Source organism: Taudactylus pleione, unplaced genomic scaffold, assembly GCF_031769625.1.
Source record: "Taudactylus pleione unplaced genomic scaffold, aTauple2 ptg000138l, whole genome shotgun sequence".
NCBI classification, from domain to species: Eukaryota; Metazoa; Chordata; class Amphibia; order Anura; family Myobatrachidae; genus Taudactylus; species Taudactylus pleione.
Genome location: NW_028284540.1, coordinates 8798279 through 8821186, shown reverse-complemented (window position 1 = coordinate 8821186; position 22908 = coordinate 8798279). Strand labels below are relative to the sequence as shown.

The following is a 22908-nucleotide window of genomic DNA, read 5'->3' as shown; positions in this document are numbered from 1 at the left end:
TCATGCTCACTGCTGGTCACAGAGCCAGGACACTTGTTTTCCATGTTCGCAAAAGTGGCTACTGCTGTAACCAGGGAGGCTGCATAGTGGAGGAACAGGTATGGCAACAACAGCAACTGACTGTAGTCTGTAAGTGCATACTTTCTGAACAACTACATCAGTATGCCTATGACTATCAGTGCACGCTGCGGAACATGCAGTTCCAAAATAGAAGAAATAGCATAAATATTAAATCACATACAAAAATATTTAAAATCTTTTATTCAAATAAAGACTACAGAAAGCCCTATTCACCACTGTACCTGATAAAAATCTCATACATTTGGAAATAATATAACAAAAACAGATATTAAAGCTGCTTGCTAGGAGCACATGGCACATAATGGCATCAATCTTAATGGAACTGTATAAGACTTTGTCACTCAGCCAATCACAAGTAGGTCTTCATGCTGGCTACCTGTGATTGGCTCAGAGGCAAAAGCTTGTCCAAGTGTACAAGTGTATCCAATACACTTCTGTTATATGCTTAATGCTCCGTTTTTCTGAGACTGTACTGCTGTCTCACCCACAGGTCGCAGTGCCCGCAGTGGGGGGGGGGTTAGGGGACACAAAGCATTGGGTGAGCAGTGGGAGAATAGATGCTGGGCACATGCGCATGGCATCTATTCACAGTGTAGGAAATGTCTGGGAGCAACCTAGTATTTTGGAGAGTGCTTTGCATGCCCCCACAGTGACATAAACCGAGCCATGAGGATCAGCCCCATTTCCCTGAAGCTGGAGCCCCTTTTAGTGAGACTCCTCCCTCTTTACATGCGCACTTGCAAAGTCACACATCAACACATATGAAAGTTGGGAGGTATGACCTAGGGCCTGCTTCTAAGTTAGACACAGTGATGTGCATATGTGTGTCTTTAGCCGATCGCACGTCTGCTACTTTATGCAAATACCACCACAAGCCCTTCCCTGGTGTACATCTGTGCTCAGAGGCCCGATTCAGAGCCGGTCGTTCTGACAGAGTGCTCGCTCTGAATCAGGGCCGGTCTTTTTTTTTTTAGAACAGCCTCCTGGCCACTCGCATAGCTGTGGGTGACCACCCACAGCTATAGCGAGCGGCCAGGAAGATGGTCGCGATGGTCAAGACCATCGCGACCTTCGGGCTTGCGACGAGACCCTTGTGGTAGGGTCTTGTGGCCGCAAGTCCCAGAGAGATTTCGGCTCTAACAGAGCCTCAACACTTGTGATGTCAGTGGGGCCACCCCCAAACGGAGGCATTCACATGGGAACGCCTCCGTTTGGGCAGCCACTCCCCCGGCCCGCCCTCCAAAGGAGGCGAGCTGTCACTCAACAACCTTTGTTGCGAGACCCGGAGCGACGGAGTGCCCGTCGCTATCCGGGTCTCGCGCATGCGCACGACAGAGCCGGCTCTGTCGTGTGCATGCGCACTGGCCCACCATCAACCCGGTTGTAAGCACACAGCGCTTGCGACCGGGTCTGAATCAGGCCCTGAGTGAGCAAGGAAGGAGACACCTACTTTGAGCATCTTTAGTTGCTCAAATACTGAGTCAAAACTTGTACCAGCCCTATGGTAGGGGCAGATTTTCCATCTGAGTATGACCCCCAATGTGAGCTATTAAGCATCTGTGTACACAACCACTTCAGTAACATGCCTTTGACATTCCTATAACACACCCATTAGTTGGTCTATTTCCGTGTGTCTGAATAGCCATCCCCGCCACCATCCAGTCACCATCCAGGAACGCTCAATACATTTCAGCATTCGTGTGTATAAAATCATTACTGTAACTCTATACAAACACAAGGCCTGATTCAGATGTGGACACAATGCAGTGGCAAACGCAGGATTTTGAAAGGGGGGTTTCCAAATAAATGGTTACAGAACCAAGGACAAAAAGTCTAACCAGAATAAGCCTGCAGCATACACTTTATTGTGTACTTCCAGTGTTCTAATATAAATAATAAATAATATAAATAACAAGGTGTAAAACTTGCTTATGCACAATGTGTAACTGTATGTACGAACAAAATTTAAATTAACAGTGCAATTTCAACATTTGAACTAAACGTAACTGACGGACACACTCACACACACACTGACTGACCCACTCATACACACACACTCTGATCGACACACTCATACACACACACACACTGACCGACACACTCATACACACACACACAGAGCGACACACTCATACACACACACTCTGACCGACACACTCATACACACACTGACCGACACACTCATACACACACACTGACCGACACACTCATACACACACACTGACCGACACACTCATACACACACAGACCGACACACTCATACACACACTGACCGATACACTCATACAAACACACACTGACCGACATACTCATACACACACAGACCGACACACTCATACACACACACTGACCGACACACTCATACACACACACTGACCGACACACTCATACAAACACACACTGACCGACATACTCATATACACGCACACACACTCATACACACACACTGACCGACACACTCATACACACACACTGACCGACACACTCATACAAACACACACTGACCGACATACTCATATACACGCACACACACATATACACACACTGACAAGACACACTCATACACACACCGCAACGCTCACCTAAAAAACACGAATGCAGAGCCAAAAGCAGTCCTCTGGCATCATTAAATATTATCCCCCCCCCCCTAAATAAAGCAGTCCTCTCTCTGGCATCATTTAGTAAATATTATCCTCCCCCTCCCCACAAATACAGCAGTCTTCTAGCATCATTTATTAAATATAATCATACTTTCCCCCGCCCCCCACAAATGCAGCAGTCCTCTGGCATCATTATCCCCCCCCCAAAAGCAAATGCAGCACTCGTCTGACATCATTTATTAAATACTATCCTCCGAAAGCCGCCCCCCGCCCGCCTTACACCCCACCCGCAAGTACATGCAGCAGTGATCTGCCATAATTTATTAACCATAATCCTCCTCCCCCACCCCCAGGCCCCACCACCTACGTTGTGCGGCTTCAGGACTCGTCAGCGTTGGCAGTACTGGACACAAACAGTGTCCCGGCGGTAAGCACTCTCACCCACTCTGTTCACGGTGCCGCTATGGGAACTGACTGGGAGGAGCTTGCGCGCAGCAGCTCCCCCTACAGCCAGCCCAGGCAGTGTCTCTTCTTTAAAAAAAAAAATAGTTATATTGTTCAGCTGCTCGCCAGGCCGGCGGTGATGGAGCAACGGGCAGGGGGGGTTTCTAGGTACTCGGAAACCCCCCCTGTGTGCGCGGGTGCAATGCCAATATTTACACAGATGAGTGATTATCAGCCAACTGCGCATGTGTCTTAGCTGAAATACGCACACACAGCATTTGAATTGCTATTAAATGTGATTACAGTTGTAGTGAGGATTTATTCGAAAGTGATTGACAGACAGAGGCTGTTTTGTGGGAAGTAACAGGGAGTGGTGGCAAAAAAGCAGGCGTGTCATGACCGTTTTGGGTGTGTGCATCTGTCTACATCTGCAATCCCATATGCAGAAGATATGGCGCCAGTGTTTCAGTTACTGCGGGCATTCTGTGTGACCATAGGATTACTCAGGTGGTTGATTATCGAAGGATCTGCGAGCACCTCTGCATGTTTGTATTAGAGATGTGCGCCGACCCCTATGTATTGGTTTTGGTTTTGGATCTGAATTTACCCTGGTTTTGGATCTGGATTGGTTTTGCCAAAACCTCACCTCCGTGTTTTGTTTTCGTGTTTTGGTTTTGGATCTGGATTTTTTCTTAAAAAAATCATAAAAACTGCTAAAATCACAAAATGGGCCTGTTTTTGTTCCTACATTAACCTCAATAACATTTATTTCCAGTAATTTCCAATCAATTTTGACCACCTCACAATATTATTTGCTTCATCTAGTTAAGTCCAAAAGGTTTTATCTAGATAGCTGGCTGACTAAGCTAAGCGACACAGTGGGCGGCACTAACATGTGGCAATTCAGCTTCTAATTTCCAACACGGATACAGTGTGTTATACAGTGTGGGTTGGATGCACCAATAGTGCACTTACTGTGACAGCAGTGTCGGCAGAGCGGGGTTGCTGACGGTGTCCTCCTCAGTACATGGAATTTCAGTGCTGCGGTGCTGGCATTGTCCTCAGTGAAGGGTACCGGTGATGTTGGCAGTGCGGGGGTGCCAGCAGTGTCTTTAGTGCAGGTTTGCTGGCTATGTCGGCAGTGCGGGGGTGCCAGCGGTGTCTTAGTGCAGGTTTGCTGGCTGTGTCAGCAGTGCGGGGGTGCCAGTGGTGTCTTAGTGCAGGTTTGCTGGCTGTGTCAGCAGTGTGGGGGTGCCAGTGGTGTCTTAGTGCAGGTTTGCTGACTGTGTCGGCAGTGCAGGGGTGCTGGTGGTGTCCTCAGTGTGGGAGTGTCGGCAGTGTGGGGGTCGCTGACGGTATCCTCAGTACGTTGGGCAGCAGTGCAGGAGTGTCGGCAGCGGGGGATGCTACCAGTTGGGGTGCCGTTGGTGTCGGCAGTGGGGGGTGTCGGCGGCGGGGGATGATGGGCGCTATCTTCTTTTCTTCTTCTTAGATCCAAACCCGCTCATCTCTAGTTTGTATGCACATGCTTGGATCTGCGAAGCCCCTGGTGGGCATCTCAATTCACTTCCAGATGGATGCATGCATTAGCATATTTTTGCACAGCGGTTGCCTACAGGATCGCAGCTGCGATTGCATAAGGCGTCAATTTATCATTACAATTAACCAATAGAGACTTATAACTCTAAATGAAATAAACACACGGACAAGAACTGCTTGGATTAAAATGTCACAGCTTGTATTAATTATGACGAATTATATATTTTTTCTGAGAGGTGGCAAAGAAGGCGCTACAGGATCAGCTCTAGCCCAATTAAATATACCCAAGGTGAGGGACGACTAAAACACCCCTCCTGAAGATACAACTGCGCTGCAAAGGACTCTCCTCCCCTTGCTTGAGAACAGACATGAGTAGGACACCTGGCCTTACGGCAAAGTGACAAGTGCCCCACAGCGACCTCTTGCGTTACACGTGGCCACTGATCTGCAGCGCCTTCCCACCACAGCTAGGTTAGGCAAAAAATGAGCCTGCCACCACAAAAGAAAGCAATCCATTCTACTCCAAAAAAGAAAATATATCCTTAAGAAAAATACCTAGACCTAAATTAGATAAATGAACCCCATTAGGCCTATATATTTGCAGCGTATCCGATCTAATCATAGGGTTTCTAATTACCACGCCTCCAAAAATCTTGAAAAACCAGACACGGCAATATTGATTTTCTTTCTGGCTTTATCCAGAGCTTCATGGTCCCTGGACCCTTGCCAAACCAAAGGTGGCACTATGTCAGACCATACTAGCCACACGGCCACCCATTTGTTTCCCAAAACGTCTATACAGTATCTGCCTTGATTTTCAGAATCCAATCAATACCTTTCTCCTGTCCAATATCATTTCCGCCAAGATGAATCACAAGGCAGTCTGGGCACCCCTATTTGTGCTACAAAGAGAAATGTACCTCCAGTAAACCAAGACCCCCAACATTTATCCATCTAACCCTTAGCCCACTTAATAATGACCTTACTAGCCAGGGGAAGTTTCTAGGCCCAATAAACATTTGAGTGCCCACAAACTACACTGTTCTTGTCGAAAAATCTTGAGGTGTAATAGAAAAAAACCCCCTAAAGTCACAAACCGCACCTAAAACCATAACAGGAACAGGTGAAAGAAAACCTAGCCCCTATAAAGGAAGGAAAAAACACAACCCAGGTGAAGGAGAAAACTCAAAAAAACCTCCCGTGGACCATGATATTGAGCCAATTGTGATAGGCCCCCTTGGAGGAAAAATTAAAAAGCCTACACTCCCTCAGTTTTTGAATGCAATCATTCAAAAACAGGCGGGTAAACATTTCTGGGTGCAAAACTAAATGAGTGCAATACATGCAAGGAGTGAAAAACTAAAGCTTATTGCAGAATATTTATGCCTTGTATGCCGCAGACTTTCATCTACCAACCTTCTGAATATCTAATGTTAAAAGACCAGCCGCTGCAGCGCATGTAGCACCACCTATCCTAGAAAAAGGAGTGCTATAGTCTTCAGCCTTTAAACCTAACTGGACCAAACATTGTTTAAAAACTGCCGTGAACTAAAACTTAGGGCCTGATTCAGAGGCGCTTGCTATTTGCGAGCACTCGCTCTGAATCAGGGTGGATTTGCGAGTGGCCTGGCGATGGTTGCAATTATCGCGACCATCGGGCTTGCGACGAGACCCTTGTGGTAGGGTCTCAGCTCCCGCAAGCCAGAGAGAACTTGCTGCTCTAATAGAGCAGGGAGTTCACTACTGACATCACGATTAATGTTAGTAGGGCCGCCCACAAATGGCAGGCGTTCCTTCTGGAATGCCTCCGTTTGTCAAGCCGCCCCCCTCCCCGCCTACAAAACGGGGCGAGCTGTCAATCAACATTGACAGCCACCACATTTTGTAGCGAGCCCCGGAGTGAGTGAAGTTCTCACTCGCTCTGGGGCTCGCGCATTGCGCCTGCTGCGTGTGCGCAGTGGATGACTATCGACCCGCTTGCGAGCGCTATGCGCTCGTGAGTGGGTCTGAATCAGGCCCTTAGTTCATGCAGATTCTTCCCTGCTTACTAACTATTAGCACCTTGTGGCCTCAAGGTAGAATAAACAGAGCAAAGCTTAACTGGGCTATTAGACTGAACCCTCAACTTACACCACTGCCCCTTGCCCAACCGGTCCATCATAGAACAATGGATTTTGCACAGTTCCTCACTCTCTCTAATGATGACGTATTGTGCAAGCAAACCCGTTGATGCTATAAGCTCGCTCATCCGAAAAGCCCCAAAAAATGTGAATGAAAAAGCTATTTGAAAAAGTTGGACTTCTTAACTGGAGGAGGCAACGCTGCGTATTACAGAAAAAAGGTCTTCTAACAACTTAAGTTCTACTGGTTTCCTAGAATCTGGGCTGGAATATGATTCCTTAGCCCATCCCTTAAGGGCCTTGGCGAGGACAAATAATTTTGTGGGATCATAATGACCATACAATTTTGAAAAGAAAAATATGCCTGCTAAGGCTGCCGACATAGCAGCCTTTGACCTACCGCATTCATAATGCCCCCAAACAAAAACCAACAAACATTGATCCAGTGACTTACCCTCCTGATTAAATAAAAATGATTCCCAATCACACCAAGCTGCAGTATAAACCCTCAGTGTCGCCAGGTCCAATGATTTCCATGCAAGTCCTTCTATGCCTGATCGATAATCTGCAGACATGAGAAGAGGAAATTAATCCTTCCAAATTAGCTTTGGGAGCTAATGCACGAAACCTGGCAAAGTTGAAACACAACAAAGCTTCAGCTATCACATTGTCAACACCCGGCACATGTTTAGCCTTAACACTTATATTTGCTTGTAAACATTTAAAAACTAAATGCCTCAAAAGCCGCAAAGCTTGAGGAGAGAATGAACATTGATTGTTACTTGCATGTATGACACCCAAATTATTGCACCAGAATATAATATTAAGATTAGATAATTTGTCTACCCATGATTCCACTGCCACTATAATTGGAAAAAGTTCCAATAGGAGGTTGGCTTTGAAACATCAAAATAGGCCCTAAAACCAGTAGCACCCGCCACATCCGTAAAGAGCTGTAACGTTGCGTTGGGCAGTGGCTTGGTAGGCCAAATCCTCTCTAAGGCCCTCATTCAGAGCCGTTCGCTATTTGCGGTCGTTCGTTTAAAAACAAGGGGTGGCTATTCAAATGATCCGTACGCACATTGTAGTCTGTTCACACCTCTAAGTCTGAACGAGCGAGCAAAACATACGCTCGTTTATTTGTTAAAAACGCCCCCTGGCCGCTCGCATCCTACGTCATGTCCGCTATTTATTAGATTAATCGAGTACATCGAACAGCGTATGAACTGCTCGCTATTCTTGTGGTTGGTGTTTGCTACCACAAATTTGCGAGCAGTTCTGGCTATAAAATAACCCAGTGACGTGAACAATGACGCTGCTGTTTTAAATATTCACACCCATAAAACGCCCGTTTTGACCTTTAAGCACGCCTGCGTTCGGATCTCCACTCCCCGTTTTCAAGCACCTTCCCCTGTTACCACCCACATACGCCTCATTCTGTCACTCAAAATAGCAGGCCCTCGCTATATTGCGTACCAACGATTTTCGGCCGCACTGACTGGTTCGCGCATGCGTACTAAAAACCGTACGCATGCGCAGATGTGCGAACATCGCTCGGAACGAGCGTACTGCCGCTAGCGAGTGGCTCTGAATGAGGGCCTAAGTTCAAATTCTCCAAAAATGATGCCCAAATTTGGAGATCATTCTCCAAATGTGCTGTAGCACATTCCAGTTTCCGGCAAAAAAACTCTCTCATCGGAATAATGCGACAAGAGAAATGAAATGAACCAAGAATGGATTGGGCAACCCGTAAGCTAACTTTCCTTGAAAGCAGACAAAACTGATTAAAACTTTTTTTTGCTGGGAGCCGCCAACATCCCTCTATGGTGTCTATTTCAATACCAAGGTAGGACAAACAGGAAATTGGACCTTCTGTTTTGTCCTGCGTAAAAGGTACTCCTTAAATATGAAACAATGATTGAGCTGAAAGTAGGATGTTCGCGCAAACACCACTATCAAGGGGGTCTATAAACAAAAAATAGTCTGGGTAATGCGCTATACCGGCATGACTATTGCCAGTCTGGACGCACCAATGTAAAAAGGAACTGCATTTTTCAAAATAAACACACAAAATGGAGCAACCCATGGGCAAGTATTTATCTATATATTATTGCTCATTCAATTTAAAACCAATAAATCTCATGGATTCTGGATGAAAAGGCAGGAGTCGAAAGGCCGATTAATTGTCCAGCTTTGCCATTAATGCTCTCTTGTCAAAACCTAATACTAGTTCTAATGCCTCATCAAATGATTAATAACAGGCGCTGCAGAAAATTTCTGCAATGGCATCATTTACTGATGCTCCATGAAGGTAGGCAAGATGCTGTATTAGCCTTTATTTTTCAAGCGCTTTTTTGGGGACAACAGAGAGGAAATGCAAAAATCTGGAAAGGGGTGAAGCAAAAGGGATGCACATGCGTCATAATCTAACTGCTGCTGACACCTTTTGTAACACGATTTCAGGAAACTTGCAATGACTATCTAAATGGTAAAACCAACTGTAAAACCCTCTAAAAGATATTGGGCCTCATTCCGCAGAGGATACCAACCCAACCATTTCTTAAGCTCCTTCAAGTTAATAGGTGAGCTAGCCTTAAGGAGTGTCGCTCGTGGCTTCTAGCTTTCCTCCTGCCTCGGTGTCTATTCCTCCTCTAAAATCCTTTGCTGGGTGCCCCCCGCTGCATAAATAACAGGAGTGTTGAAAATTACACCCCTCCCCCACAAAACAACGGGATTCTTTATATGCAAAACATTTAACTTTTGCCGATGACCCTGCTGCACCTTTTGTTGGTATACACTAGGGGTGAGCGGGTTCGGATTTCTGAAATCCGAACCCCCCCGAACCCCCCCGATCCGAGTCTGATCCGAGTCAGGCTCGACTTTTCCCGCCTGACTCGGATCTGAAATCGAGGCAAAACGTCATCATCCCGCCTTCCGAGTCTCGCGGGTTTTGGATCCTATATAAGGTACCCGCGTCTGCGCCATTTTCTCACTCGGCTGTGGACAGTGAAGAGGGAGGGTGGGAGTTAGGGCTGTGTAGTGTAGTGTAGTGCTGCTGTTGTCCACTACTTCAAAGTCCATAGGGGCTGGCTGTGTTGTGCTGTGCTGCTGTTGTTAATAGGGGCTGTGTCCACTACTTCAAAGTCCATAGGGGCTGGCTGGACTGTGTTGTGCAGTCAGTTCTCCATAGGGGCTGTGTCCACTCCAAAGTCCTGTGCAGTGTCCCAGTCCTAAAGGAGTGCTGTAGTGTTGTCCAGGGGGTGCTCTGTCCATCAGGGGTGCTCCCCCCAAGTGCTAAAAAAATAATATATTTTCTGTGTTTGTGAATTGTGTGCGCAGTAGCCGCACGTGCATCAACAAAGTAGTGCCAAGCGTGCGCCTGTGTCATAAGTAAAGGGCCGGCTGGCTTGACCGTTAAAGGGTGCTGTAACCCCTGAAAGTACACTCCAGTCCAAACCAAAAAAAAATTATTTTCTGTGTTTGTGAATTGTGTGCGCAGTAGCCGCACGTGCATCAACAAAGTAGTGCCAAGCGTGCGCCTGTGTCATAAGTAAAGGGCCGGCTGGCTTGACCGTTAAGGGTGCTGTAACCCCCGAAAGTACACTCCAGTCCAAACCAAAAAAAAAATTATTTTCTGTGTTTGTGAATTGTGTGCGCAGTAGCCGCACGTGCATCAACAAAGTAGTGCCAAGCGTGCGCCTGTGTCATAAGTAAAGGGCCGGCTGGCTTGACCGTTAAGGGTGCTGTAACCCCCGAAAGTACACTCCAGTCCAAACCAAAAAAAAAATTATTTTCTGTGTTTGTGAATTGTGTGCGCAGTAGCCGCACGTGCATCAACAAAGTAGTGCCAAGCGTGCGCCTGTGTCATAAGTAAAGGGCCGGCTGGCTTGACCGTTAAAGGGTGCTGTAACCCCCAAAGTACACTCCAGTCCAAACCAAAAAAAAAATTATTTTCTGTGTTTGTGAATTGTGTGCGCAGTAGCCGCACGTGCATCAACAAAGTAGTGCCAAGCGTGCGCCTGTGTCATAAGTAAAGGGCCGGCTGGCTTGACCGTTAAGGGTGCTGTAACCCCCGAAAGTACACTCCAGTCCAAACAAAAAAAAAAATTATTTTCTGTGTTTGTGAATTGTGTGCGCAGTAGCCGCACGTGCATCAAAAAAGTAGTGCCAAGCGTGCGCCTGTGTCATAAGTAAAGGGCCGGCTGGCTTGACCGTTAAGGGTGCTGTAACCCCCGAAAGTACACTCCAGTCCAAACCAAAAAAAAAATTATTTTCTGTGTTTGTGAATTGTGTGCGCAGTAGCCGCACGTGCATCAACAAAGTAGTGCCAAGCGTGCGCCTGTGTCATAAGTAAAGGGCCGGCTGGCTTGACCGTTAAAGGGTGCTGTAACCCCCAAAGTACACTCCAGTCCAAACCAAAAAAAAAATTATTTTCTGTGTTTGTGAATTGTGTGCGCAGTAGCCGCACGTGCATCAACAAAGTAGTGCCAAGCGTGCGCCTGTGTCATAAGTAAAGGGCCGGCTGGCTTGACCGTTAAGGGTGCTGTAACCCCCGAAAGTACACTCCAGTCCAAACCAAAAAAAAAATTATTTTCTGTGTTTGTGAATTGTGTGCGCAGTAGCCGCACGTGCATCAACAAAGTAGTGCCAAGCGTGCGCCTGTGTCATAAGTAAAGGGCCGGCTGGCTTGACCATTAAAGGGTGCTGTAACCCCCAAAGTACACTCCAGTCCAAACCAAAAAAAAAATTATTTTCTGTGTTTGTGAATTGTGTGCGCAGTAGCCGCACGTGCATCAACAAAGTAGTGCCAAGCGTGCGCCTGTGTCATAAGTAAAGGGCCGGCTGGCTTGACCGTTAAGGGTGCTGTAACCCCCAAAAGTACACTCCAGTCCAAACCAAAAAAAAAATTATTTTCTGTGTTTGTGAATTGTGTGCGCAGTAGCCGCACGTGCATCAACAAAGTAGTGCCAAGCGTGCGCCTGTGTCATAAGTAAAGGGCCGGCTGGCTTGACCGTTAAGGGTGCTGTAACCCCCGAAAGTACACTCCAGTCCAAACCAAAAAAAAAATTATTTTCTGTGTTTGTGAATTGTGTGCGCAGTAGCCGCACGTGCATCAACAAAGTAGTGCCAAGCGTGCGCCTGTGTCATAAGTAAAGGGCCGGCTGGCTTGACCGTTAAGGGTGCTGTAACCCCCGAAAGTACACTCCAGTCCAAACCAAAAAAAAAATTATTTTCTGTGTTTGTGAATTGTGTGCGCAGTAGCCGCACGTGCATCAACAAAGTAGTGCCAAGCGTGCGCCTGTGTCATAAGTAAAGGGCCAGCTGGCTTGACCGTTAAGGGTGCTGTAACCCCCGAAAGTACACTCCAGTCCAAACCAAAAAAAAAATTATTTTCTGTGTTTGTGAATTGTGTGCGCAGTAGCCGCACGTGCATCAACAAAGTAGTGCCAAGCGTGCGCCTGTGTCATAAGTAAAGGGCCGGCTGGCTTGACCATTAAAGGGTGCTGTAACCCCCAAAGTACACTCCAGTCCAAACCAAAAAAAAAATTATTTTCTGTGTTTGTGAATTGTGTGCGCAGTAGCCGCACGTGCATCAACAAAGTAGTGCCAAGCGTGCGCCTGTGTCATAAGTAAAGGGCCGGCTGGCTTGACCGTTAAGGGTGCTGTAACCCCCGAAAGTACACTCCAGTCCAAACCAAAAAAAAAATTATTTTCTGTGTTTGTGAATTGTGTGCGCAGTAGCCGCACGTGCATCAACAAAGTAGTGCCAAGCGTGCGCCTGTGTCATAAGTAAAGGGCCGGCTGGCTTGACCGTTAAGGGTGCTGTAACCCCCGAAAGTACACTCCAGTCCAAACCAAAAAAAAAATTATTTTCTGTGTTTGTGAATTGTGTGCGCAGTAGCCGCACGTGCATCAACAAAGTAGTGCCAAGAGTGCGCCTGTGTCATAAGTAAAGGGCCGGCTGGCTTGACCGTTAAAGGGTGCTGTGACCCCCAAAGTACACTCCAGTCCAAACCAAAAAAAAAATTATTTTCTGTGTTTGTGAATTGTGTGCGCAGTAGCCGCACGTGCATCAACAAAGTAGTGCCAAGCGTGCGCCTGTGTCATAAGTAAAGGGCCGGCTGGCTTGACCGTTAAGGGTGCTGTAACCCCCGAAAGTACACTCCAGTCCAAACCAAAAAAAAAATTATTTTCTGTGTTTGTGAATTGTGTGCGCAGTAGCCGCACGTGCATCAACAAAGTAGTGCCAAGCGTGCGCCTGTGTCATAAGTAAAGGGCCGGCTGGCTTGACCATTAAGGGTGCTGTAACCCCCGAAAGTACACTCCAGTCCAAACCAAAAAAAAAATTATTTTCTGTGTTTGTGAATTGTGTGCGCAGTAGCCGCACGTGCATCAACAAAGTAGTGCCAAGCGTGCGCCTGTGTCATAAGTAAAGGGCCGGCTGGCTTGACCGTTAAAGGGTGCTGTAACCCCCGAAAGTACACTCCAGTCCAAACCAAAAAAAAAATTATTTTCTGTGTTTGTGAATTGTGTGCACTGTGGCTGCACGTGCATCAACAAAGTAGTGCCAAGCGTGCGCCTGTGTCATAAGTAAAGGGCCGGCTGGCTTGACCGTTAAAGGGTGCTGTAACCCCTGAAAGTACACTCCAGTCCAAACCAAAAAAAAAATTATTTTCTGTGTTTAGCCGCACGTATATATCAAATTGATATAACATAAATGGAGGACCAAACTTTCTCCGATAAAAATAAAATAGAGAAAGATCAAGAACCACTTCCTCCTAGTGCTGAAGCTGCTGCCACTAGTGATGACATAGACGATAACATGCCATCAACGTCGTCTGCCAAGGCCGATGCCCAATGTCATAGTAGAGGGCACATACAATCCCAAATGGCAAAGTTCAGGAAAATGACCTTGAAAAAGACATTTAAATCAGCTGAAGAGAAACGTAAACTTGCCAATATGCCATTTACGACACGGAGTGGCAAGGAACGGTTAAGGTCGATCCCTAGTATGTTCATGACTAGTGGTTCAGCTTCACATGACGATGGAAGCCCTCCTCCCACTAAAAAAATCAAAAGAGTTAAGCTGGCAAAAGCACAGCGAAGAACTGTGCTTTCTAAGAAGATATCACAAATCCCCAAGGAGAGTCCAAGTGTGGTGGTGGTTGCGATGCCTGACCTTCCCAGCACTGGACGGGAAGAGGTGGCTCTTTCCACCATTTGCACGCCCCCTGCAAGTGCTGAAAGGAGCACCCACAGTCCACTTGCTGATATGCAAATTGAAGATGTCACTGTTGAAGTACAACAGGATGAGGATACTGGTGTAGCTGGCGCTGAGGAGGAAGTTGGCGAGGAGGATTCTGATGGTGATGTGGTTTGTTTAAATCAGGCTCCGGGGGAGACAGTTGTTGTCCGTGGGATGAAAAAGCCCATCACGGTCATGCCTGGGCAGAAGACCAAACATTCCACCTCTTTGGTCTGGCAATATTTCTATCCAAATCCGGACAACAACTGTCTTGCCATATGTACCATATGTAAAGGTGAAATAAGTAGGGGTAGGGACGTCAACCACCTAGGAACATCCTCCCTTATACGGCACCTGCAGCGCGTTCATAAAAAGTTACTGTCAAGTTCAGAAACTTTGGCTAAGACCGTAAGCAGTCCAGGGACACCTAAATCCCGTTGTCCTGTTGTATCCAAGCGCCTGCAAACCACACCGTCAACTCCCTCCTCGTCAATTTCCTCCTTAGTCAGGATCGGAAGTAGTCCTGCAGGCCATGTCACTGGCATGACTGACTCTCCTATCCGGGATTCCTCTGGAGGATCCTGCATTGCTACGCCTACTGCTGCCGCTGCTGCTGTTGCTGCTGCTGGGAGTCGTTCATCATCCCAGAGAGGAAGTAGGAACACCACTACTTTTACTAAACAATTGACCCTCCAACAGTCCTTAGCGAGGAGGATGAAGTACGACAGCAGTCATCCTGAAGCAAAACGTATAACTGAGGCCTTGACTGCTATGTTGGTGTTAGACGTGCGTCCGGTATCCGCCATTAGTGCAGTGGGATTTAGACAATTGATGGAGGTAGTGTGTCCCCGGTTCCAAATCCCGTCTAGATTCCACTTCACTAGGCAGGCGATACCGAGACTGTACAGAAACGTCAGAAAAAGTGTCCTCAGTGTCCTGAAAAATGCCGTTGTACACAATGTCCACTTAACCACGGACATGTGGACAAGTGGAACAGGGCAGACTAAGGACTATATGACTGTGACAGCCCACTGGGTAGATGTATCACCTTACGCAGCAACAGCAGCAGCGTCACCAGTAGCAGCATCTCAGAAACGCCAGCTCGTTACAAGGCAGGCTACGCTGTGTATCACCGGTTTCAGTAAGAGGCACACCGCCGACAACCTCTTAGAGAAACTGAGGGAAATCATCGCCCAGTGGCTTACCCCACTTAGACTCTCCTGGGGATTTGTGATATCTGACAACGCCACCAATATTGTGCGGGCATTACATCTGGGCAAATTCCAGCACGTCCCATGTTTTGCTCACACAATAAACTTGGTGGTGCAGAATTTTCTGAAAAGCGACAGGGGCGTGCAGGAGACGCTTTGGGTGGCCCGAAAAATTTCTGGCCACTTTCGCCATTCAGCGACTGCGTGCCGAAGACTGGAGCGCCAGCAAACACTCTTGAACCTACCCCGCCATCACCTGAAGCAAGAGGTTGTGACGCAGTGGAACTCAACCCTCTATATGCTTCAGAGGATGGAGGAGCAGCAAAAGGCCATACAAGCCTATACATCCACCTATGACATAGGCAAAGGAGGGGGTATGCACCTGACTCAAGCACAGTGGAGAATGATTTCCGTGTTGTGCAAGGTTCTCCAGCCCTTCGAACTTGCCACACGTGAAGTCAGTTCAGACACAGCCAGCTTGAGTCAGGTCATTCCCCTCATCAGGCTTTTGCAGAAGCAGCTGGAGAAAGTGAAGGAGGAGCTAAGACGGAGCGATTCCGCTCGGCATGTGGGACTTGTGGATGAAGCCCTTCATTCGCTTTGCCAGGATTCCAGGGTGGTCAATCTGTTGAAATCAGACCACTACATTTTGGCCACCGTGCTTGATCCTAGGTTTAAAGCCTATGTGGTGTCTCTCTTTCCGGCCGACACAAGCCTGCAGAGGTGCAAAGACCTGCTGGTGAACACACTGTCAGCTGAAGCGGAACGTGACACGTCAACGGCTCCTTCTTCATTTTCTCCCGCAACTGGGGCTGCCAGGAAAAAACTTAGGTATCCTAAGCAACCCGCTGGCGGTGATGCAGGGCAGGCAGGACCAAGTTTGGACATCTGGTCTGGACTGAAGGACCTGGCAACAATTTCTGACATGTCTACTGTCACTGCATATGATACTGTCACCATTGACAGAATGGTGGAGGATTACATCGGTGACAGCATCCAAGTAGGCATGTCAGACAGTCCATACCTGTACTGGCAGGAAAAAGAGGCAATTTGGAGGCCCCTGTACAAGCTGGCTCTATTTTACCTGAGTTGCCCCCCCTCCAGTGTGTATTCCGAAAGAGTGTTTAGTGCAGCCGGGAACCTTGTCAGCGAAAGGCGTAGGAGGTTGCTTCCACAGAATGTGGAGAAGATGATGTTCATCAAAATGAATTATCAGCTCTTCCAGGGAGACCAGCCTCCAGAAGGTACAGAGGGACCTGTGGTGGTGGATTCAAGTGGGGACGAGTTAATACTTTGTGAGGATGAGGATGTACACACTGAAGAGGGTGAGGAATCGGTGGATGAGGAGGATGAGGATGACATCTTGCCTCCGTAGAGCCAGTTTGTGCAGGGACACATTAATTGCCAGCTTGTTTTGTGGGGGCCCAAACGAACCAATCATTTCAGCCACAGTTGTGTGGCAGACCCTGGCGCTGAAATGATTGATTTGTTAAAGTGTGCATGTCCTGTTTATACAACATAAGGGTGGGTGGGAGGGCCCAAGGACAATTCCATCTTGCACTTCTTTTTTTTCTTTGCATTATGTACAGTTTGGGGCCTAGTTTTTCTAACTGCCATCCTGTCTGCCACTGCAGTGTCACTCCTAGATGGGTCACGTGTTTGTGCCGCCCACTCGTGTCGCTTAGCATAGTCATCCAGCTACCTCGGTGCAACCTTTTGGACATGAAAACACTATTGTGAGGTGTGAGGTGTTCAGAATAGACTGGAAATGAGTGGAAATTAAGGTTATTGAGGTTAATAATAGCATAGGAGCAGAGAAACCAACAAATTCTGTGATTTTAGCTGTTTTTATGCTTTTTTTAAAAAAAATACAGATCCAAAACACAAAACCCAGAACCCAAAACACGGAAGGGTGGTTTTGGCAAAACCAATCCAGATCCAAAACACGAAGAAAGATCCAGATCCAAAACCAAAACACAAAACACGAAAAGTGGCCGGTGCACACCCCTAGTATACACCTCTTAGCTCTTACCTCTTCTTGTGAAACCTCCTGTTGGGTTACCTCAAACAATAATTCTATGTTCCTTCAGCACAAGGGGAATAATATTTTTCCCCTCCTGTTGGAGGCAAAACTTCTCATCATAGTCCTTACAAACATGACCCTTGGACTTTGAAAACATGGCATGTATCAAATAAATATAATTGATAACATTTTGATGTTCCTCAAGACGAGTTTCTAGATAACAAACTGAAAAAAATAGGATGCCCTTCATCCAATTGTTATAACTCCTGAATGCCTCCTCACCACTACCACCTGGCTTCTCAGCCTTATCTAAAGCCTTCTTTGTCTCCTTTGTTAGAACAAAAATATCTACATATTTGCCCTTACAAATTTTTTCCTTGGCCTTTTTTCTTAAACCCCTTGTAACTGCTGTTAGCTATCCAGATCCTCTGTTGTACTGACGCCCTTAGTTTGCATATTACTTAACTTTTGCACAAATGAGCTTAGTTAATTTATGTGGCCATTGCCTAGTGCCAGATGAGGAGCCATGAGGGAAGCATACACTGCGGGTTGTGATATTTGCGGGTCACCAGTTGCCACAGGGAGCCCTGGTCCCCACTCATAGCACCTGGTGCTAATGCCACAAGCTCCAGAATTGGAGTCATGTGACCTGTGGGCCATCTGGCCACTTGCGTGCTCGCTTCACTTTCCACACTTTGGGCAAGATGGCTCGCTTTGCTCATGTTAGGTTTAGGTAGGGATGATCACCTAGGAGCCAAGTCCAGCACAGTCTAGAGGGCAGGAAAGTATCAAGTCCTGGAGTGGTGCAACAGCCTTGAGGACAAGAAATGTTGGTAAGATGTAGCCATTGAACCAAGATGCAGCCCTTGGACTGTGTAGCAGCCTTGAGGGCTGGTAATGCTGGGTTGATGCAGCCTCTGGACTGTGGGGCAGCTTTTGGGCTAAGATGCAGCCTTTAAGCTGTGTAGCAGCCTTGGGGGCTGGTAGTCTTGGCTGGATGCGACCTTTGGGCCGTGATGCAGTCTCTGGGCCATGTAGCAGCATTGAGGGCTGGTAACTTTGGCAGGATGTGGCCTTTGGGCCGTGATGCAGCCTTTGGGACATACAGCAGCCTTGAGGGCTAGTAATCTTAGCAGGATGCGGCCTTTGGATTTAGATGCAGCCCTTGGGGTGTTATAGCTGCCTTGAGGGCTGAGAGACTTGGCAGGATAACGCTGGGATGCGCCAAGTGCCGCCAAGATGACACTGGCGGAAGTTCACTATTTTGCCCAATCGGACACTGAGGTGCACCAAGTGCCATCGAGATGACACTGGCGGCAGTACACTGAATAGCAGAGTAGGACACTGAAGTGCACCAGGTGCCATCAGGATGACACTGGTGCCAGTACACTGGCTAGCACCGTCGAACGCTGAAGTGCGCCAAGTGCCGCTGGGATGACACTGGTGGCAGTACACTGGATAGCACCCCGTCGGATGCTGAAGTGAGCCTGGTGTCACCGGGATGACACTGGCGACTGTATACTAGAAGGTGCACTCTGGACTCAGGAGTATGGCCTGTGCCGCCGGGTTGACACAAGCAGCAGCATGTGGGATAACGCACTCAGGGCGTAGGAGTGTGAACTGGGCTGCCTGGATGACACTAAAGGCTGATAACTGTAATATGGACAGGAGAATTGGAGCTCAACTAGATAACTCAGGAGACTGACCACAACCGGAAACGTGTGAACGCAATCACCGGCATCGGAGCAGCATTCACAGGAGAAGGTCAATGGATGCAGGAGCCAAACCGGGCTGATCTCAGAATGTTGGACAGGAGGTAGGAGGAGCTTCAGCAAATGCTGGCCCGGCATTTACCTTGCACAAAATTAGCAGTGCAGCGGCTTGTGATAGTACCCACCCTTGACGAGGGGTTAGGAAACCTCTAAACCCAGGTGTATCTGGAAAGTCCACGAAAAATCTTCTCTTCAGAGCAGGAGCATGCAACGAATTTTCTGGGACCCAGGAACGCTCCTCTGGTCCGTACCCCTTCCAATGGATCAGAAACTGACGAGATCCCCGGGAAATTCTGGAGTCTAGGATCTTCTCCGCGACAAATTCCTGGCGCCATTGGAGTACAGATGGAGGTCTGACCGGACATCTAGGAGAAAATTTAGAGGAAAGAAATACTAGCTTCAGGAGGGAACAATGAAAAATATTATTGATTTTGAGAGTCCGAGGTAACCTCAGACGGCAAAGCAACAGAGTTTACTTGGGAAATAATCCTGAAAGGACTGAAGAACTTGGGCCCCAACTTTTGTGACTTCTGATGCAGGCTAATGTTTCTGGCGGACAACCAGACCAAATCAACCACTTTGAGACCACAAGGCCTACGATGTCTCTCTGCCCAGGCCTTGGAATGGCCGGATGCTTGAAGAAGGGACTGATGCACTTTCCTCCAAACTACATGTAACCTGGACACAGACGAAGGAGTGGTGGACACCGGAGTCTCAAAATAATTACTTCTAGGATGAATCCCATGGTTGCAGAAATATGGAGACACTGCAGAGGTGGAATGGCAGGAGTTGTTGTAGGCAAACTCCATGAACGGCAACGAGGACACCCAGTTGTTTTGACACCTGGAAATATAACAATGAAGGTACTGCTCCAATGTTTGATTGGCCCATTCCATCAGTCCATTGGACTGTGGGTGATACCCAGAAGACAGACTGACACTAATGCCCAAATCAGCACAGAAACATCTCCAGAACCAAGCCACGAATTGAGTACCATGGTCAGAGACGATATCCATGGGAAGTCCATGCAGTCTAAAAACATGTTGAACAAAAAGAACTGTTAGTTCTTTGGCTTAGTGCAACTTACTAAGAAGCATAAAATGTACCTTCTTGGAGAAGCGGTCCACAATGTCCAAATGACTGTACAGTGAGAAGATGCCAGAAGATCCACCACAAAGTCCAATGCGATATGTGACCAAGATCTGAGAGGAGTTGGTAATGGACATAGCAGACCTGAAGGAGCTGTACGGGGGGCCTTGTTTCTAGCACAAACCTCACAAGCTGCCACCAACTCATGAACGTCCTGAGACATGGACTGCCACCAGACAGAGCGAGAAAGCAGTTCAACAGTCTTGGAAATGCCTGGATGTCCCACAGCCTTGGATGAGTGGAATTCCTTAAGGACTGCCTTACGAGACTTTTCTGGAACATAAATCAAACCTGGAGGTATCTCAAGAGGAGCTTCAGATTGGTACTGCTTCAAAAAATCTGCCAAGGTTCTTGTCAATGCCAAAACAATCCGGGAAGAAGGAATGATGGCCTCTTTTCCAACAGTAGGAACTTGGTCAAGAGAAAAACTACAGGAAAGGGCATCCGCCTTCACATTCTTAGATCCAGGTCGAAAAGAGTTGATAAAGTTAAAGCATGTGAAGATCAGGGCCCATCGTGCCTGTCTGGCATTCAATCTTCTGGTGGACTCAATACAGACCAGATTCTTATAGTCCGTCAGCACAGAAATAACATGGTTAGCTCCTTCTAACCAATGCCGCCTATCTTCGAATGTCCATTTTATGGCAAGAAGCTCTCGGTTGCCCACATCATAATTTTTCTCCGCTGACTGAATCTTCCGAGAGAAAAAGTCACATGGATGGAGTTTATTGTCCTCCAAATCCCTCTGAGAAAGAATGGCCCCCACTCCAACCTCAGAGGCATCCATCTCCACCACAAAAGGAAGGTCGGAATTAGGATGACAGAGGACCGGAGCAGACACAAATGTTGCCTTGAGGAAGTTGAAAGCCTGAATAGCTCTGGGAAAACAATTGCTGACATCTGCCCCTTTCTTCGTCAGATCCATGATGGGAGATACAATGGTGGAAAAGGATCTGATGAATCGGTGGTAATAATTAGAAAACCCCCCAAAATGCTGGATGGCCTTTAATGATGTGTGTTGTTTCCAATCCGAGACAGCCTCCATCTTACTGGGATCCATGGAAATCCCACGATAAGTAGCCCAAGAAGGAGATCTCTTTAACCTCGAACTCGCATTTCTCCAACTTGGCACACAACTTGTTATCTAGGAGTCTTTGCAAAACCAGCCTCACACGTTGTCGGTGTTATTCAAAGGACTTGGAAAAAAAAAAGATGTCATCCAGATAGACAACCACAAAGACCCCCAGAAAATCCCTCAAGATTTCATTGTTAAAGTCCTGGAAGACGGCTGGGGCATTAGAAAGACCGAAGGGCATAACCAAATATTTGAAATGCCCAGAATGGGTGTTAAAAGCCATCTTCCATTTGTCTCCTTTCCGAATGCAGATAAGGTTGTAAGCACCGCTTAAATCAATCTTGGAGAAGATCACGGCCTCACATAACTGATCGAACAGCACAGAAATGAGCGGCAACAGGTAAGCATTCTTAACAGTGATCCTGTTTAGTCCTCTGAAATCAATACAGGGCTGGAGAGATCCATCTTTTTTTTTAACAAAAAAGAAGCTGGCACCTACCAGAGACTTGGATAATAAAACCTTTCCCAAGAGCATCTTGGATATACTCCTGCATTGCTTTATCCTCGGAAAAAGACAAGGCATAGAGTCTACCTTTGGGTAATCTGGCATCAAGTCACTAGCACAATCGAAGGACCGATGTGGTGGAAGAACATTGGCCTCTTTTTAAGAAAACCCCTCTGCCAAGTCACGATAAGGATCGGGGATTATGGAAGTCTCAGACAGGATGACAGCAGCAAGATGCACTGGATGAGACAGACAATGATTGTTACAAGAGGATCCCCAACGCAGAATCTATCCAGTTTGCCAGTGAATCATGGAACAATGCTCTTTTAACCATGGCAAGCCCAGTACAAAAGGACCCAGTGGGCATTATAGAAGGAGAAAGGACAGTTACTCCTGATGAAGTGCTCCAATGGTCAACGAAATAGGAGGCATTAGGTAGGAAATGGGAACTGAAGACAGATCCTTGCCATCTAGTCCCACTACCACGACTGAAGTACCCAAAGGTTCAGGAGAGAGCTACAACATCCCAAAGAATGATAGGTCTATGAAGTTCTCTGCGGTTTCAATATCAATGAAGGCTGACACACTGACTGGACCAAAAGATGACTGGAGTATAGTGGGAAATAGGACTGAATTTTTAGGAAAGATGGATGCAAGGCCTAGATGCAACTCTTCACTAGCATCTAGACCTTGCCTTTTCCCGACTTGACGGGACAAAGTTGAGCCAAGTGACCTTTACCCCCACAATACATGCACAGTCCTAGGGTGCATCTTCTTCAACTCTTCAACATGGAGATGGAAAGCCCCTAATTGCATGGGCTCCTCCTGTTCACCAGCAGGTATCCACAGGGGAGAACTAGGAGTTTGTGGAGGGAGATTTTTCTCCAAACGGTGCTCTCGGAAGCGTCGGTCGATGCGGATAGTCAGACTCAGGGTATCTGCATAGGGATGTTGGCCCTGGATGTCTTTAATCCAATTTGATAGGAGTCCGTTCCGATGGGGCCTAAGGGCAGGATCATTTCATCCCGTGTCTACGGCCCACCTCCAGAACTCTGAACAGTAATCCTCCACTGCCCTGTCTCCCTGCAGAGCAAAGGCATCCACAGTATCAAGGGCAGTTGATGTGGAAGGATGACTGAAGGC

The 22908-nt window shown here is 47.3% G+C and overlaps 1 long non-coding RNA gene across 2 annotated transcripts in view; it reads right to left on the bottom strand.

Moving 5' to 3' along the window:
• Positions 1–22908, bottom strand: part of LOC148522826 (uncharacterized) — an 86963-nt gene that overhangs the window by 45074 nt on the left and 18981 nt on the right. For both annotated transcript variants that reach the window (XR_015878498.1, XR_015878497.1), the window contains one exon: positions 7239–7349. This is a non-coding gene — a long non-coding RNA (uncharacterized LOC148522826). The remainder of the gene's footprint in view (positions 1–7238; positions 7350–22908) is intronic.